This window comes from Semicossyphus pulcher, unplaced genomic scaffold (genome assembly GCF_022749685.1).
Source record: "Semicossyphus pulcher isolate SPU_LCO1_2020_fin unplaced genomic scaffold, fSemPul1.0.p SCAF_6, whole genome shotgun sequence".
Lineage (NCBI taxonomy): Eukaryota > Metazoa > Chordata > Actinopteri > Labriformes > Labridae > Semicossyphus > Semicossyphus pulcher.
The window spans coordinates 25,615,562-25,637,264 of NW_027211737.1; positions in this window are offsets into that span (position 1 = coordinate 25,615,562).

Here is a 21,703-nt window from a genome sequence, read left to right on the forward strand (position 1 = left end):
GCAGACAACAGCACGGGCTCTGTAAGTGGAAGACAAAACAAATAAGTGCACCCTACCTTTGTTTACATCTTCCAGGGCAAACATTTCTTCAGATAACCGGACGTCCACGGTTGGCTCCGGTTGTAACTCTTGATTTTCCTCTCTGACGGTCGCTTTCCTTTTCAGACTGTTTGCCTTCATCTGCGTCCAATTTGTTTCTTTTTCTTTGGATTTTCACTTATTTTTGAAGTTCTATCTGTAGTCATCAGGGGTGGACAGTGACCAGGTAAATTTACTTAAGTACATTTTTGTACACTGTACTTTACTTGAGTATTATTGTACTTTTGACTCCACTACATTTCTATGAATGTTCTCGTTACTTTTGCTCTGAAGTCAGCTCATTAATTTTCTTTTCTTTTCTAAAATCTGAAAGACAATAAACTGTGTTTGTGTAGTTCTGCGTGTGGTTTGAATAAGTGGTTAAACGTGGTTGAATGTAGAGCAAACGTCACTCGGATCAGGCCGTTCATTTAGTGGTGGTAATGATGGCTATGGCTGAGAAGGATGACGATTCTCCCCCTGCGCACCCACGGCCATATCCGGCTGTCCTTACGGATGAGGTCCTGAGGAATCAAGAGGCTTTACTTACAGCAGTTAACCAAATTAACACATCCCTCCAAGAAATTAACACCAGCTTGAAGGGAATCTGCGAGGCACTCTTGCGCCCTCAAAAATAAAGTCTTATCTTGTCAGTATTGTGTGATGTCTGTGATTTTATTATTAGCCTATACTTTTATCATCATCATTCAACATGTAGAAAGAACGTGTAATCCATTGAGTCGATTTACATTGATAATTCACAATCATGAACCTAATCTGGATCTTAAACCTGCCAATTGCCAACTAATATAACTAAAAGTGTTATATTTTTAATCGTTTGTCATGTTTAGGCTATATCACGTGTTTCAAAGGCATCTGCGTATTGTGTACATAAAAGAGCGCAATATGAATTAAAATTGTAATTTCCAATAGTGACAAGCATTATTTATGTCCATTCTTAAATTTACACAAGCACTACGCGTGGTCAGCAGCATGTGTAGATTTTGTTAGTAGCTACGAAAAGATAAGAGCTACTAAAATATTGATGAATGCGGAGATACACGTAAATTTCCGTCTGCGAACAGTTTACACACAAATTCGTTCTGCTCACGTTTCATGAATGAGACCCATTGTCTTTTCGGCTGCTCATTAATCTTGAAGTTCTGAAATTATAATAATTTGTCAGGTTTCCTTAATAGATATGACTTAATATATATGCAGTAGTGCGACATGGTAACAGCACTTGAGCTTCCCAACCTGAGCATGATGTCAGAGGAAAATGGCCGCCATGTGATTAAGAAGAATGGGTTTTATTTGGTAAAATGGCTTTGTCGACATAACTGCTTCAAGTAGGCTGCTTGCTTGAAACATCTGAAACATCTTCAGGGCCCGATCAGACAGAATGCATTTTAGCAGCAGGGGCGGCTTTTTGTCATTGTTTTCAGTCAGAGGGACGCTTTTTGTGCACTGCTTTTGCGTTGCTTCAACAGAAAAGTGGCAGTGGGGTGCGCCTCACGTTTTACAGCCTGCAAAACGTGCTCTGCCTGATCGGGCCCTGAGTGTGACAGCACAGCTTTAGTTGTGTGTTTTAATTTTAACTTATTTACTTAAACTGTGAGTCTTTTCTCATTTTTCACGAATTGCAAGACTTTGGTGGCTAAGTTTTATTTTAATCCAGCAGCACAAAAAACAGTAAAATAACAAAACTAAGATGATACTTAAAGTCAAAAGGAGAAATCATTTTAGTCCTTTTTGGGCTGTTTGACAGCGATCAGCAGTTTCCCCCCTATGGTTGTGACTTATAAATAAGGGATTATCATCACATCATGTAGTGTTAAAGCAGCTTTGAGTGGTCGCAAAGACTGGAAAAGCTCTATATAAGTACAGTCCATTTACCATTTACCATCACTCTGATCAGTCTAAGCTTTTGTATACACCTGGGGTCCGTTTCACAAAGCAGGTTTATTGAAAACTCTGAGTCTGTTAACCCTGAAATGAGGGAAACTCTGAGTTTTCCGTTTCACAAAGGGAGGTAACTTAAGCTCTCGGTCAGTTACCGTAGTAACAGACTCTATGAACCTAACCTGGTCGCGAGCAGGTTTTCTTCAGGAAACTCAGAGTTTCGCTCCGTCTCCTCCCTCTAGAAGATAAAACCCTCATTCGACTTCCTCATTCATTCAGCCCGTCTCACGCGTGTGTTTGAGCGGTTACCGAATTAAAAGAAGAAACGTTGCCTCTCTGTGCTGCTCTGACCGCTTTGCAAAAGTCTTTTATAATTATGATTAAAAAAATCAAGAGACAAATCTGTGTCAAAGTCATCATTTGTAGATTTTCCACCACCACTGCCGAGAGCACTCAGATAAGACACCTTAAATTATTGGATTTTTTTTTTTAAACTAACACATTCATTTAATAAACATGAATTATAATGTATGTGAAGTCAGCATCATGTTAGGGATAAAGCTAATGCACATTAAAACAGCCACTGAATGATATTTAATCTGTTTAATATTTAAAATATGATTGAAGTGCTTCCATGTAAGTTTTTTTCTCCCGCTGGATTGCTCCTAAATTCATATAAATTTTAGCTTCCGGTCGTGATTAAGTATAAAATAAATAGACCAGTTTAAACTTGCGCATTTACTCGAGCAGCAGTTTCTTCCCACGCCGCTTCTCTCTCTTTTGCAGCTGCAGCCGTGTTACTTTATTTTTCTAAAAACACGCTCGTATTCGCTGAACGTCCGCGTGAGGATTTCGAGCTCCACTGGTGTGACGTAGGAGGACCTCTTTTTGTGTACCGTTGCCATGGTGAATCGTGGTATCGGGGTTCCATTAATGCTGACTTTTTACAGTCAGCGTGCACGCACTTAACTCCGGCTGAACCTACTCAGAGTTGATTGAACTAACTCTGATCAGCTGTTCTGGAACCGAAAACTCAGAGTTTGTTGAACCTTCTTTGTGAAACGGACCTCTGGTGTAATACTAAATTAAAGGAATATGAATGGACAGTATACTTTTGTGCCCTCCTGATTTTGGGAACTTGTGTGTAATGGCTGGAGGGCCCAGACTTCACTTTTGACCTGTGAAACACTGACTCAGTCCCTCGGCTGTTCAGGAGTTAGCTTCATTCATCTTTTACCTTTTCAATTATAAATTAAATAGCATTTCTGTGGCTGGGTTTCTGTGTTATATGATTTCTAATACAGCATTATGTTGCCATGGAAACCAGTGGTTTTAAATCATCACAAAGAAGCCTCAGAGTGATGTCATGACTTTCTTCCTTTCATCCTTTATTCCTTTCTTCCTTTCATCCTTTATTCCTTTCTTCTTTCATTCTAGAACCACTTACAAGAGTTCCAGGCTGCACACAGACAGATCACTTGAACCCAGAGCATGGACAGAGGAGCAGTGCTGTCTCCAGAGGAGGTTTAAAACCAGATCCTGTGCAGATACAGGACGTCTTTCTTTATCTTCGGAGATATCTGTGACGTGGAGAGCAGAGACAGAAGAGGAAACAAGGTAAGACTTTCTCATTTGACCAAGTTAAACCTGAAAGTAAACTTAAGTTGTTCAGCTCTGCAATTATCTCCACAGATGTACTTTTTAAAATGTTTTGTCTTGTCTACAGTGAGAATTTAAGACGTATCTGAATAAGTTAATGATTTTAGGACTACAGGAGGGTTTATTCTTCAGATTTAAGATACATTTGACATTTATTTTCTTTGAGAATCCAAACTGATGCTGTCTTACTCTGAACAATTTGCTTAAAGTTGTTTGCACTGTAGAGGTTATTGTGAAGGCTGATTCACAGTAGTTCTGATCATGTTTCTGCACTTTTTATTGCAATTTGTACCGAGATTCATGGAAATGAATTCATTGTTCTGGCTGAATTGTACAAAGACAGTGTTGTGGTTTAATTTTCAAATTAAACAATAACAAATTCAGTCGACCTTGACGTGTGTCAGAGTGGTGTGATAGTTTGTAGGGTTTGATGTACTGTGAAGGAAACGTGCAGTTTCTCTTAAAGCTCCTCCTGAGGACACGTTACTCAGTTCAATTCAAAAACCCGATAACAGACTCCATGTGCAGAGAAAAGACAGAACTTTCTGACAGTTTGACCACAAGTTTGCAGGATAGAGACGTGTACAGTATGACCTTGACTCCTCCACAACTTGAGTACAGCTTATAGTGTAAAGCTGAATTTCTCTGACAAAAGATGAAAAGAGTGAAAGATTTGAAGCCACATTGTGTGTGTGTGTGTGTGTGTGTGTGTGTGTGTGTATGTGTGTGTGTGTGTGTGTGTGTGTCTTTAAGAAGCTGCATTCATTGACTGTTTTATTTGACATTGCATGTAAAAGTACATTTACTGCACATTTCTGTCTTTTAGGAGGAGAGTGCAGGATTGTGATGCTACTGAAGGATGTAACAGGAGGCCTGCAGCGGATTAGGACACTGAGGAGAGAGTGAGAGAGGACACAGGTCAGAACATCAGACACCTGAAGGAGCAACATGTCGGCCTTTTTCAGCACAAGAATTACAAGAAAACAGCCAAATACACACAAGACAATCAAATACACACAACACACTCAAACATGCAGACAACACAGCCAAATACACACAACACAATCAAATACACACAACACACTCAAACATGCAGACAACACAGCCAAATACACACAACACAATCAAATACACACAACACAGCCAAATACACACAACACAATCAACTACACACAACACAATCAAACATACAGACAACACAGCAAAATACACACAACACAATCAAATAAACACAACGCAACCAAATACACACAACACAATCCAACATGCAATCAAACATGCTGTATATTTGATTGTGTTTTGTGTATTTGGCATTGTTGTCAGTATGTTTGAGCGTGTTGTGTGTATTTGTTGTGTTGTGTGTATTTGGTTGTGTTGTCTGCATGTTTGATTGTATTGTGTGTATTTGGCTGTGTTGTAAGTATGTTTGATTGATGACACACAACACAATCAAATACACACAACACAACAAATACACACAACACACTCAAACATACTGACAACACAGCCAAATACACACAACACAATCAACTACACATAACACATTCAAACATACAGACAACACAGCAAATTACACACAACACAGCCAAATACACACAACACAACCAAATACACACAACACAACAAATACTCACAACACACTCAAACATACTGACAACACAGCCAAATACACACAACACAACCAAATACACACAACACAACAAATACTCACAACACACTCAAACATACTGACAACACAGCCAAAAACACACAACACAATCAAACATGCAGACAACACAGCCAAATACACACAACACAATCAAATACATACAACACAACAAATACACACAACACACTCAAACATACTGACAACACAGCCAAATACACACAATACAATCAAACATGCAATCAAACATGCTGTATATTTGATTGTGTTTTGTGTATTTGGCTGTGTTGTCAGTATGTTTGATTGATGACACACAACACAACAAATACACACAACACACTCAAACATACTGACAACACAGCCAAATACACACAACACAACCAAATACACACAACACAACAAATACTCACAACACACTCAAACATACTGACAACACAGCCAAATACACAAAACACAATCAAACATGCAGACAAGACAACCAAATACACACAACACACTCAAACATACTGACAACACAGCCAAATACACACAATACACTCAAACATGCAGACAACACAACCAAATACACACAACACAACAAATACACACAACACACTCAAACATACTGACAACACAGCCAAATGCACAAAACACAATCAAATATACACAACACAACCAAATTCACACAACACAACAAATACTCACAACACACTCAAACATACTGACAACACAGCCAAATACACACAACACAACCAAATACACACAACACAACAAATACTCACAACACACTCAAACATACTGACAACACAGCCAAATACACAAAACACAATCAAACATGCAGACAAGACAACCAAATACACACAACACACTCAAACATACTGACAACACAGCCAAATACACACAATGCACTCAAACATGCAGACAACACAACCAAATACACACAACACAATCAAACATGCAGACAAGACAACCAAATACACACAACACACTCAAACATACTGACAACACAGCCAAATACACACAATACACTCAAACATGCAGACAACACAACCAAATACACACAACACAACAAATACACACAACACACTCAAACATACTGACAACACAGCCAAATGCACAAAACACAATCAAATATACACAACACAACCAAATTCACACAACACAACAAATACTCACAACACACTCAAACATACTGACAACACAGCCAAATACACACAATACAATCAAACATGCAGACAACACAACCAAATACACAAAACACAATCAAATACACACAACACTGCCAAATACACACAACACAATCAAATACACACAAGACAACAAATACACACAACACACTCAAACATACTGACAACACAGCCAAATACACATAACACAATCAACTACACATAACACATTCAAACGTACAGACAACACAGCAAATTACACACAACACAGCCAAATACACACAACACAACCAAATACACACAACACAACAAATACTCACAACACACTCAAACATACTGACAACACAGCCAAATACACACAACACAACCAAATACACACAACACAATCAACTACACACAACACAATCAAACATACAGACAACACAGCAAAATACACACAACACAATCAAATAAACACAACGCAACCAAATACACACAACACAATCAAACATGCAGACAACACAGCCAAAATACACACAACACAATCAAATACACACAACACACTCAAACATGCAGACAACACAGCCAAATACACACAAAACAATCAAATACACAGAACACAGCCAAATACACACAACACAATCAAATACACACAACACACTCAAACATGCAGACAACACAGCCAAATACACACAACACAATCAAATACACACAACACAGCCAAATACACACAACACAATCAACTACACACAACACAATCAAACATACAGACAACACAGCAAAATACACACAACACAATCAAATAAACACAACACAACCAAATACACACAACACACTCAAACATACTGACAACACAGCCAAATACACACAATACAATCAAACATACTGACAACACAGCCAGATACACACAATACAATCAAACATGTAGACAACACAACCAAATACACACAACACAACAAATACACACAACACGCTCAAACATACTGACAACAATGCCAAATACACAAAACACAATCAAATATACAGCATGTTTGATTGCATGTTGGATTGTATTGTGTGTATTTGGCTGTGTTGTCAGTATGTTTGATTGATGACACACAACACAATCAAATACACACAAGACAACAAATACACACAACACACTCAAACATACTGACAACACAGCCAAATACACACAACACAACCAAATACACACAACACAACAAATACTCACAACACACTCAAACATACTGACAACACAGCCAAATACACACAACACAATCAAACATGCAGACAACACAGCCAAATACACACAACACAATCAAATACATACAACACAACAAATACACACAACACACTCAAACATACTGACAACACAGCCAAATACACACAATACAATCACACATGCAATCAAACATGCTGTATATTTGATTGTGTTTTGTGTATTTGGCTGTGTTGTCAGTATGTTTGAGTTTGTTGTGTGTATTTGTTGTGTTGTGTGTATTTGGTTGTATTGTCTGCATGTTTGATTGTATTGTGTGTATTTGGCTGTGTTGTCAGTATGTTTGATTGATGACACACAACACAACAAATACACACAACACACTCAAACATACTGACAACACAGCCAAATACACACAACACAACCAAATACACACAACACAACAAATACTCACAACACACTCAAACATACTGACAACACAGCCAAATACACAAAACACAATCAAACATGCAGACAAGACAACCAAATACACACAACACACTCAAACATACTGACAACACAGCCAAATACACACAATACACTCAAACATGCAGACAACACAACCAAATACACACAACACAACAAATACACACAACACACTCAAACATACTGACAACACAGCCAAATACACAAAACACAATCAAATATACACAACACAACCAAATACACACAACACAACAAATACTCACAACACACTCAAACATACTGACAACACAGCCAAATACACACAACACAACCAAATACACACAACACAACAAATACTCACAACACACTCAAACATACTGACAACACAGCCAAATACACAAAACACAATCAAACATGCAGACAAGACAACCAAATACACACAACACACTCAAACATACTGACAACACAGCCAAATACAGACAATACACTCAAACATGCAGACAACACAACCAAATACACACAACACAACAAATACACACAACACACTCAAACATACTGACAACACAGCCAAATACACACAATACAATCAAACATGCAATCAAACATGCTGTATATTTGATTGTGTTTTGTGTATTTGGCTGTGTTGTCAGTATGTTTGAGTTTGTTGTGTGTATTTGTTGTGTTGTGTGTATTTGGTTGTATTGTCTGCATGTTTGATTGTATTGTGTGTATTTGGCTGTGTTGTCAGTATGTTTGATTGATGACACACAACACAACAAATACACACAACACACTCAAACATACTGACAACACAGCCAAATACACACAACACAACCAAATACACACAACACAACAAATACTCACAACACACTCAAACATACTGACAACACAGCCAAATACACAAAACACAATCAAACATGCAGACAAGACAACCAAATACACACAACACACTCAAACATACTGACAACACAGCCAAATACACACAATACACTCAAACATGCAGACAACACAACCAAATACACACAACACAACAAATACACACAACACACTCAAACATACTGACAACACAGCCAAATACACAAAACACAATCAAATATACACAACACAACCAAATTCACACAACACAACAAATACTCACAACACACTCAAACATACTGACAACACAGCCAAATACACACAACACAACCAAATACACACAACACAACAAATACTCACAACACACTCAAACATACTGACAACACAGCCAAATACACAAAACACAATCAAACATGCAGACAAGACAACCAAATACACACAACACACTCAAACATACTGACAACACAGCCAAATACACACAATGCACTCAAACATGCAGACAACACAACCAAATACACACAACACAACAAATACACACAACACACTCAAACATACTGACAACACAGCCAAATACACACAATACAATCAAACATGCAGACAACACAGCCAAATACACACAACACAACCAAATACACACAACACAACAAATACTCACAACACACTCAAACATGCAGACAACACAACCAAATACACACAACACACTCAAACATACTGACAACACAGCCAAATACACACAATACAATCAAACATGCAGACAACACAACCAAATACACACAACACAACAAATACACACAACACACTCAAACATACTGACAACACAGCCAAATACACAAAGCACAATCAAATATACACAACACAACCAAATACACACAACACAACAAATACTCACAACACACTCAAACATACTGACAACACAGCCAAATACACACAACACAATCAAACATGCAGACAACACAGCCAAATACACACAACACAATCAAATACATACAACACAACAAATACACACAACACACTCAAACATACTGACAACACAGCCAGATACACACAATACAATCAAACATGCAGACAACACAATCAAATACACACAACACAACAAATACACACAACACACTCAAACATACTGACAACACAGCCAAATACACACAACACAATCAACTACACACAACACAATCAAACATACAAACAACACAGCAAAATACACACAACACAATCAAATAAACACAACACAACCAAATACACACAACACAATCAAACATGCAGACAACGCAACCAAAATACACACAACACAATCAAATACATACAACACAACAAATACACACAACACACTCAAACATGCAGACAACACAACCAAATACACACAACACAATCAAACATGCAGACAACACAACCAAATACACACAACACACTCAAACATACTGACAACACAGCCAAATACACACAATACACTCAAACATGCAGACAACACAACCAAATACACAAAACACAATCAAACATGCAGACAACACAACCAAATACACACAACACAACAAATACACACAACACACTCAAACATACTGACAACACAGCCAAATACACACAATACACTCAAACATGCAGACAACACAACCAAATACACACAACACAACAAATACACACAACACACTCAAACATACTGACAACACAGCCAAATACACACAATACAATCAAACATGCAGACAACACAGCCAAATACACACAACACAACCAAATACACACAACACAACAAATACTAACAACACACTCAAACATGCAGACAACACAACCAAATACACACAACACACTCAAACATACTGACAAAACAGCCAAATACACAAAACACAATCAAACATGCAGACAACACACTCAAACATACTGACAACACAGCCAAATAAACACAATACACTAAAACATGCAGACAACACAGCCAAATACACAAAACACAATCAAATACACACAACACTGCCAAATACACACAACACAATCAAATAAACACAAGACAACAAATACACACAACACAATCAACTACACATAACACATTCAAACATACAGACAACACAGCAAATTACACACAACACAGCCAAATACACACAACACAACCAAATACACACAACACAATCAAACATGCAGACAACACAACCAAATACACACAACACAACAAATACACACAACACACTCAAACATACTGACAACACAGCCAAATACACACAATACACTCAAACATGCAGACAACACAACCAAATACACACAACACAACAAATACACACAACACACTCAAACATACTGACAACACAGCCAAATACACACAATACAATCAAACATGCAGACAACACAGCCAAATACACACAACACAACCAAATACACACAACACAACAAATACTAACAACACACTCAAACATGCAGACAACACAACCAAATACACACAACACAATCAAACATGCAGACAACACAACCAAATACACACAACACAACAAATACACACAACACACTCAAACATACTGACAACACAGCCAAATAAACACAATACACTCAAACATGCAGACAACACAACCAAATACTACACACAACACAACAAATACACACAACACACTCAAACATACTGACAACACAGCCAAATACACACAATACAATCAAACATGCAGACAACACAACCAAATACACACAACACAACAAATACACACAACACACTCAAACATACTGACAACACAGACAAATACACAAAACACAATCAAATATACTGCATCTTTGATTGCATGTTTGATTGTATTGTGTGTATTTGGCTGTGTTGTCAGTATGTTTGATTGATGACACACAACACAACAAATACACACAACACACTCAAACATACTGACAACACAGCCAGATACACACAATACAATCAAACATGCAGACAACACAACCAAATACACACAACACAACAAATACACACAACACACTCAAACATACTGACAACACAGCCAAATACACACAATACAATCAAACATGCAATCAAACATGCTGTATATTTGATTGTGTTTTGTGTATTTGGCTTTGTTGTCAGTATGTTTGAGTGTGTTGTGTGTATTTGGCTGTGTTGTTAGTATGTTTGATTGATGACACACAACACAATCAAATACACACAACACAACAAATACACACAACACACTCAAACATACTGACAACACAGCCAAATACACAAAACACAATCAAATACACACAACACTGCCAAATACACACAACACAATCAAATAAACACAAGACAACAAATACACACAACACAATCAACTACACATAACACATTCAAACATACAGACAACACAGCAAATTACACACAACACAGCCAAATACACACAACACAACCAAATACACACAACACAATCAAACATGCAGACAACACAACCAAATACACACAACACAACAAATACACACAACACACTCAAACATACTGACAACACAGCCAAATACACACAATACACTCAAACATGCAGACAACACAACCAAATACACACAACACAACAAATACACACAACACACTCAAACATACTGACAACACAGCCAAATACACACAATACAATCAAACATGCAGACAACACAGCCAAATACACACAACACAACCAAATACACACAACACAACAAATACTAACAACACACTCAAACATGCAGACAACACAACCAAATACACACAACACAATCAAACATGCAGACAACACAACCAAATACACACAACACAACAAATACACACAACACACTCAAACATACTGACAACACAGCCAAATAAACACAATATACTCAAACATGCAGACAACACAACCAAATACACACAACACAACAAATACACACAACACACTCAAACATACTGACAACACAGCCAAATACACACAATACAATCAAACATGCAGACAACACAACCAAATACACACAACACAACAAATACACACAACACACTCAAACATACTGACAACACAGACAAATACACAAAACACAATCAAATATACTGCATCTTTGATTGCATGTTTGATTGTATTGTGTGTATTTGGCTGTGTTGTCAGTATGTTTGATTGATGACACACAACACAACAAATACACACAACACACTCAAACATACTGACAACACAGCCAGATACACACAATACAATCAAACATGCAGACAACACAACCAAATACACACAACACAACAAATACACACAACACACTCAAACATACTGACAACACAGCCAAATACACACAATACAATCAAACATGCAGACAACACAGCCAAATACACACAACACAACCAAATACACACAACACAACAAATACTAACAACACACTCAAACATGCAGACAACACAACCAAATACACACAACACACTCAAACATACTGACAAAACAGCCAAATACACAAAACACAATCAAACATGCAGACAACACACTCAAACATACTGACAACACAGCCAAATAAACACAATACACTCAAACATGCAGACAACACAACCAAATACACACAACACAACAAATACACACAACACACTCAAACATACTGACAACACAGCCAAATACACACAATACAATCAAACATGCAGACAACACAACCAAATACACACAACACAACAAATACACACAACACACTCAAACATACTGACAACACAGACAAATACACAAAACACAATCAAATATACTGCATCTTTGATTGCATGTTTGATTGTATTGTGTGTATTTGGCTGTGTTGTCAGTATGTTTGATTGATGACACACAACACAAAAAATACACACAACACACTCAAACATACTGACAACACAGCCAGATACACACAATACAATCAAACATGCAGACAACACAACCAAATACACACAACACAACAAATACACACAACACACTCAAACATACTGACAACACAGCCAAATACACACAATACAATCAAACATGCAATCAAACATGCTGTATTTTTGATTGTGTTTTGTGTATTTGGCTTTGTTGTCAGTATGTTTGAGTGTGTTGTGTGTATTTGGCTGTGTTGTCAGTATGTTTGATTGATGACACACAACACAATCAAATACACACAACACAACAAATACACACAACACACTCAAACATACTGACAACACAGCCAAATACACAAAACACAATCAAATACACACAACACTGCCAAATACACACAACACAATCAAATAAACACAAGACAACAAATACACACAACACAATCAACTACACATAACACATTCAAACATACAGACAACACAGCAAATTACACACAACACAGCCAAATACACACAACACAACCAAATACACACAACACAATCAAACATGCAGACAACACAACCAAATACACACAACACAACAAATACACACAACACACTCAAACATACTGACAACACAGCCAAATACACACAATACACTCAAACATGCAGACAACACAACCAAATACACACAACACAACAAATACACACAACACACTCAAACATACTGACAACACAGCCAAATACACACAATACAATCAAACATGCAGACAACACAGCCAAATACACACAACACAACCAAATACACACAACACAACAAATACTAACAACACACTCAAACATGCAGACAACACAACCAAATACACACAACACAATCAAACATGCAGACAACACAACCAAATACACACAACACAACAAATACACACAACACACTCAAACATACTGACAACACAGCCAAATAAACACAATACACTCAAACATGCAGACAACACAACCAAATACTACACACAACACAACAAATACACACAACACACTCAAACATACTGACAACACAGCCAAATACACACAATACAATCAAACATGCAGACAACACAACCAAATACACACAACACAACAAATACACACAACACACTCAAACATACTGACAACACAGACAAATACACAAAACACAATCAAATATACTGCATCTTTGATTGCATGTTTGATTGTATTGTGTGTATTTGGCTGTGTTGTCAGTATGTTTGATTGATGACACACAACACAACAAATACACACAACACACTCAAACATACTGACAACACAGCCAGATACACACAATACAATCAAACATGCAGACAACACAACCAAATACACACAACACAACAAATACACACAACACACTCAAACATACTGACAACACAGCCAAATACACACAATACAATCAAACATGCAATCAAACATGCTGTATATTTGATTGTGTTTTGTGTATTTGGCTTTGTTGTCAGTATGTTTGAGTGTGTTGTGTGTATTTGGCTGTGTTGTTAGTATGTTTGATTGATGACACACAACACAATCAAATACACACAACACAACAAATACACACAACACACTCAAACATACTGACAACACAGCCAAATACACAAAACACAATCAAATACACACAACACTGCCAAATACACACAACACAATCAAATAAACACAAGACAACAAATACACACAACACAATCAACTACACATAACACATTCAAACATACAGACAACACAGCAAATTACACACAACACAGCCAAATACACACAACACAACCAAATACACACAACACAATCAAACATGCAGACAACACAACCAAATACACACAACAAATACACACAACACACTCAAACATACTGACAACACAGCCAAATACACACAATACACTCAAACATGCAGACAACACAACCAAATACACACAACACAACAAATACACACAACACACTCAAACATACTGACAACACAGCCAAATACACACAATACAATCAAACATGCAGACAACACAGCCAAATACACACAACACAACCAAATACACACAACACAACAAATACTAACAACACACTCAAACATGCAGACAACACAACCAAATACACACAACACAATCAAACATGCAGACAACACAACCAAATACACACAACACAACAAATACACCCAACACACTCAAACATACTGACAACACAGCCAAATAAACACAATATACTCAAACATGCAGACAACACAACCAAATACACACAACACAACAAATACACACAACACACTCAAACATACTGACAACACAGCCAAATACACACAATACAATCAAACATGCAGACAACACAACCAAATACACACAACACAACAAATACACACAACACACTCAAACATACTGACAACACAGACAAATACACAAAACACAATCAAATATACTGCATCTTTGATTGCATGTTTGATTGTATTGTGTGTATTTGGCTGTGTTGTCAGTATGTTTGATTGATGACACACAACACAACAAATACACACAACACACTCAAACATACTGACAACACAGCCAGATACACACAATACAATCAAACATGCAGACAACACAACCAAATACACACAACACAACAAATACACACAACACACTCAAACATACTGACAACACAGCCAAATACACACAATACAATCAAACATGCAATCAAACATGCTGTATATTTGATTGTGTTTTGTGTATTTGGCTTTGTTGTCAGTATGTTTGAGTGTGTTGTGTGTATTTGGCTGTGTTGTCAGTATGTTTGATTGATGACACACAACACAATCAAATACACACAACACAACAAATACACACAACACACTCAAACATACTGACAACACAGCCAAATACACAAAACACAATCAAATACACACAACACTGCCAAATACACACAACACAATCAAATAAACACAAGACAACAAATACACACAACACAATCAACTACACATAACACATTCAAACATACAGACAACACAGCAAATTACACACAACACAGCCAAATACACACAACACAACCAAATACACACAACACAACAAATACTCACAACACACTCAAACATACTGACAACACAGCCAAATACACACAACACAACCAAATACACACAACACAACAAATACTCACAACACACTCAAACATACTGACAACACAGCCAAATACACACAACACAATCAAACATGTAGACAACACAGCCAAATACACACAACACAATCAAATACATACAACACAACAAATAAACACAATACAATCAAACATGCAATCAAACATGCTGTATATTTGATTGTGTTTTGTGTATTTGGCTGTGTTGTCAGTATGTTTGAGTGTGTTGTGTGTATTTGTTGTGTTGTGTGTATTTGGTTGTATTGTCTGCATGTTTGATTGTATTTTGTGTATTTGGCTGTGTTGTCAGTATGTTTGATTGATGACACACAACACAACAAATACACACAACACACTCAAACATACTGACAACACAGCCAGATACACACAATACAATCAAACATGCAGACGACACAACCAAATACACACAACACAGCCAAATACACACAATCCATCCAACATGTAGCCCACACACAACACAGTCAAATACAGACAACACATTATAAGACAGGGCTACACGGTGGTACAGTGGTTAGTGCTGTTGCCTCACAGCTAGAAGGTTACTGGTTCAAACCCTGGTTTGGACAACCTTAGCCTTTCTGTGTGGAGTTTGCATGTTCTCCCCGTGCATGCGTGGGTTCTCTCCGGGGTCTCCGGCTTCCTCCCACAGTCTAAAGACATGCTCGTCAGGTTAATTGGTGACTCTAAATAGCTGTGGGAGTGAGTGCGAAAGGCTGTCTGTCTCTGACACAGCCAAATACACACAACACAACCAAATATACACAACACAACAAATACTCACAACACACTCAAACATACTGACAACACAGCCAAATACACACAATACAATCAAACATGTAGACAACACAACCAAATACACACAACACAACAAATACACACAACACACTCAAACATACTGACAACACAGCCAAATACACACAATACACTCAAACATGCAGACAACACAACCAAATACACAAAACACAATCAAACATGCAGACAACACAGCCAAATACACACAATACACTCAAACATGCAGACAACACAACCAAATACACACAACACACTCAAACATACTGACAACACAGCCAAATACACACAATACAATCAAACATGTAGACAACACAACCAAATACACACAACACAACAAATACACACAACACACTCAAACATACTGACAACACAGCCAAATACACACAATACACTCAAACATGCAGACAACACAACCAAATACACAAAACACAATCAAACATGCAGACAACACAACCAAATACACACAATACAATCAAACATGCAATCAAACATGCTGTATATTTGATTGTGTTTTTTGTATTTGATTGTGTTTTGTGTAATTTGCTGTGTTGTCAGTATGTTTGAGTGTGTTGTGTGTATTTGTTGTGTTGTGTGTATCTGGTTGTGTTGTCTGCATGTTTGATTGTATTGTGTGTATTTGGCTGTGTTGTCAGTATGTTTGATTGATGACACACAACACAATCAAATACACACAACATAACAAATACACACACCACACTCAAACATACTGACAACACAGCCAAATACAAACAATACAATCAAACATGCAGACAACACAACCAAATACACAAAACACAATCAAATACACACAACACTGCCAAATACACACAACACAATCAAATACAAACAAGACAACAAATACACACAACACACTCAAACATACTGACAACACAACCAAATACACACAATACAATCAAACATGCAGACAACACAACCAAATACACACAACACAGCCAAATACACAAAACACAGCCAAATACACAAAACACAATCAAATATACACAACACAACCAAATACACACAACACAACAAATACTCACAACACACTCAAACATACTGACAACACAGCCAAATACACACAACACAACCAAATACACAAAACACAATCAAATATACACAACACAACCAAATACACACAACACAACAAATACACGCAACACACTCAAACATACTGACAACACAATCAAATACACACAACACACTCAAACATACTGACAACACATCCAAATACACACAATACAATCAAACATGCAGACAACACAACCAAATACACAGAACACAATCAAATACACACAACACTGCCAAATACACACAACACAATCAAATACACACAAGACAACAAATACACACAACACACTCAAACATACTGACAACACAGCCAAATACACACAACACAATCAACTACACATAAGACATTCAAACAAACAGACAACACAGCAAATTACACAAAACACAATCAAATACACACAACACAACCAAATACACACAACACAACAAATACACACAACACACTCAAACATACTGACAACACAGCCAAATACACAAAACACAATCAAATATACAGCATGTTTGATTGCATGTTTGATTGTATTGTGTGTATACACACAACACAATCAAATGAACACAACACTGCCAAATACACACAACACAGTCAAATACAGACAAGACAACAACTACACAAAACACAATCAAACATGCAGACAACACAACCAAATACACACAACACAACAAATACACACAACACACTCAAACATACTGACAACACAGCCAAATACACACAATACAATCAAACATGCAGACAACACAACTAAATACACATAACACAACAAATACTCACAACACACTCAAACATACTGACAACACAGCCAAATACACACAATACAATCAAACATGCAGACAACACAACCAAATACTCACAACACAACAAATACACACAACACACTCAAACATACTGACAACACAGCAAATTACACAAAACACAATCAAATACACAAAACACAACCAAATACACACAACACAACAAATACACACAACACACTCAAACATACTGACAACACAGCAAAATACACACAACACACTCAAACATACTGACAACACAACCAAATACTCACAACACAACAAATACACACAACACACTCAAACATACTGACAACACAGCAAATTACACACAACACAATCAAATACACAAAACACAACCAAATACACACAACACAACAAATACACACAACACACTCAAACATACTGACAACACAGCAAAATACACACAACACAATCAAATACACACAACACAACAAATACACACAACACACTCAAACATACTGACAACACAACCAAATACACACAACACAATCAAATACACACAAGACAACAAATACACACAACACACTCAAACATACTGACAACACAGCCAAATACACATAACACAATCAACTACACATAACACATTCAAACATACAGACAACACAGCCAAATACACACAACACAGCCAAATACACACAACACAATCAAATACACAGAACACAATCAAACATACGGACAATACAGCAACATACACACAACACAATCAAATAAACACAACACAACCAAATACACACAACACAATCAAACATGCAGACAACACAGCCAAATACACACAACACAATCAAATACATACAACACAACAAATACACACAACACACTCAAACATACTGACAACACAGCCAAATACACAAAACCCAATCAAATATATAGCATGTTTGATTGCATGTTTTATTGTATTGTGTGTATACACAAAACACAATCAAATACACAGAACACAGCCAAATACACACAACACAATCAACTACACACAACACACTCAAACATACTGACAACACAGCCAAATACACACAACACACTCAAACATACTGACAACACAGCCAAATACACACAACACAACAAATACACACAACACACTCAAACATACTGACAACACAGCCAAATACACACAACACAACAAATACACACAACACACTCAAACATACTGACAACACAGCCAAATACACACAATACACTCAAACATACTGACAACACAGCCAAATCCACAAAACACAATCAAATATACACAACACAACCAAATACACACAACACACTCAAACATACTGACAACACAGTCAAATACACACAATACAATCAAACATGCAGACAACACAACCAAATACACACAACACAATCAAATATACACAAGACAACAAATACACACAACACAATCAAATACACACAACACAACCAAATACACAAAACACACTCAAACATCCTGACAACACAGCCAAATACACACAATACAATCAAACATGCAGACAACACAGCCAAATACACACAATACAATCAAACGTGCAGACAACACAACCAAATACACACAACACACTCAAACATACTGACAACACAGCCAAATCCACAAAACACAATCAAATATACACAACACAACCAAATACACACAACACAACAAATACACACAACACACTCAAACATACTGACAACACAGCCAAATACACACAACACTGCCAAATACACACAACACAATCAAATACACACAAGACAACAAATACACACAACACTGCCAAATACACACAACACAATCAAATACACACAAGACAACAAATACACACAACACACTCAAACATACTGACAACACAGCCAAATACACACAACACAACCAAATACACACAACACAACAAATACTCACAACACACTCAAACATACTGACAACACAGCCAAATACACAAAACACAATCAAACATGCAGACAAGACAACCAAATACACACAACACACTCAAACATACTGACAACACAGCCAAATACACACAATACACTCAAACATGCAGACAACACAACCAAATACACACAACACAACAAATACACATGACACATTCAAACATACAGACAACACAGCAAAATACACAAAACACAATGAAATACTCACAACACAACCAAATACACACAGCACAACAAATACACACAACACACTCAAACATACAGACAACACAGCCAAATACACACAACACAATGAACTACACATAACATATTCAAACATACAGACAACACAGCAAAATACACAAAACACAATCAAATACACACAACACAACCAAATACACACAACACAATCAACTACACATAACACATTCAAACATACAGACAACACAGCAAAATACACAAAACACACTCAAACATACTGACAACAC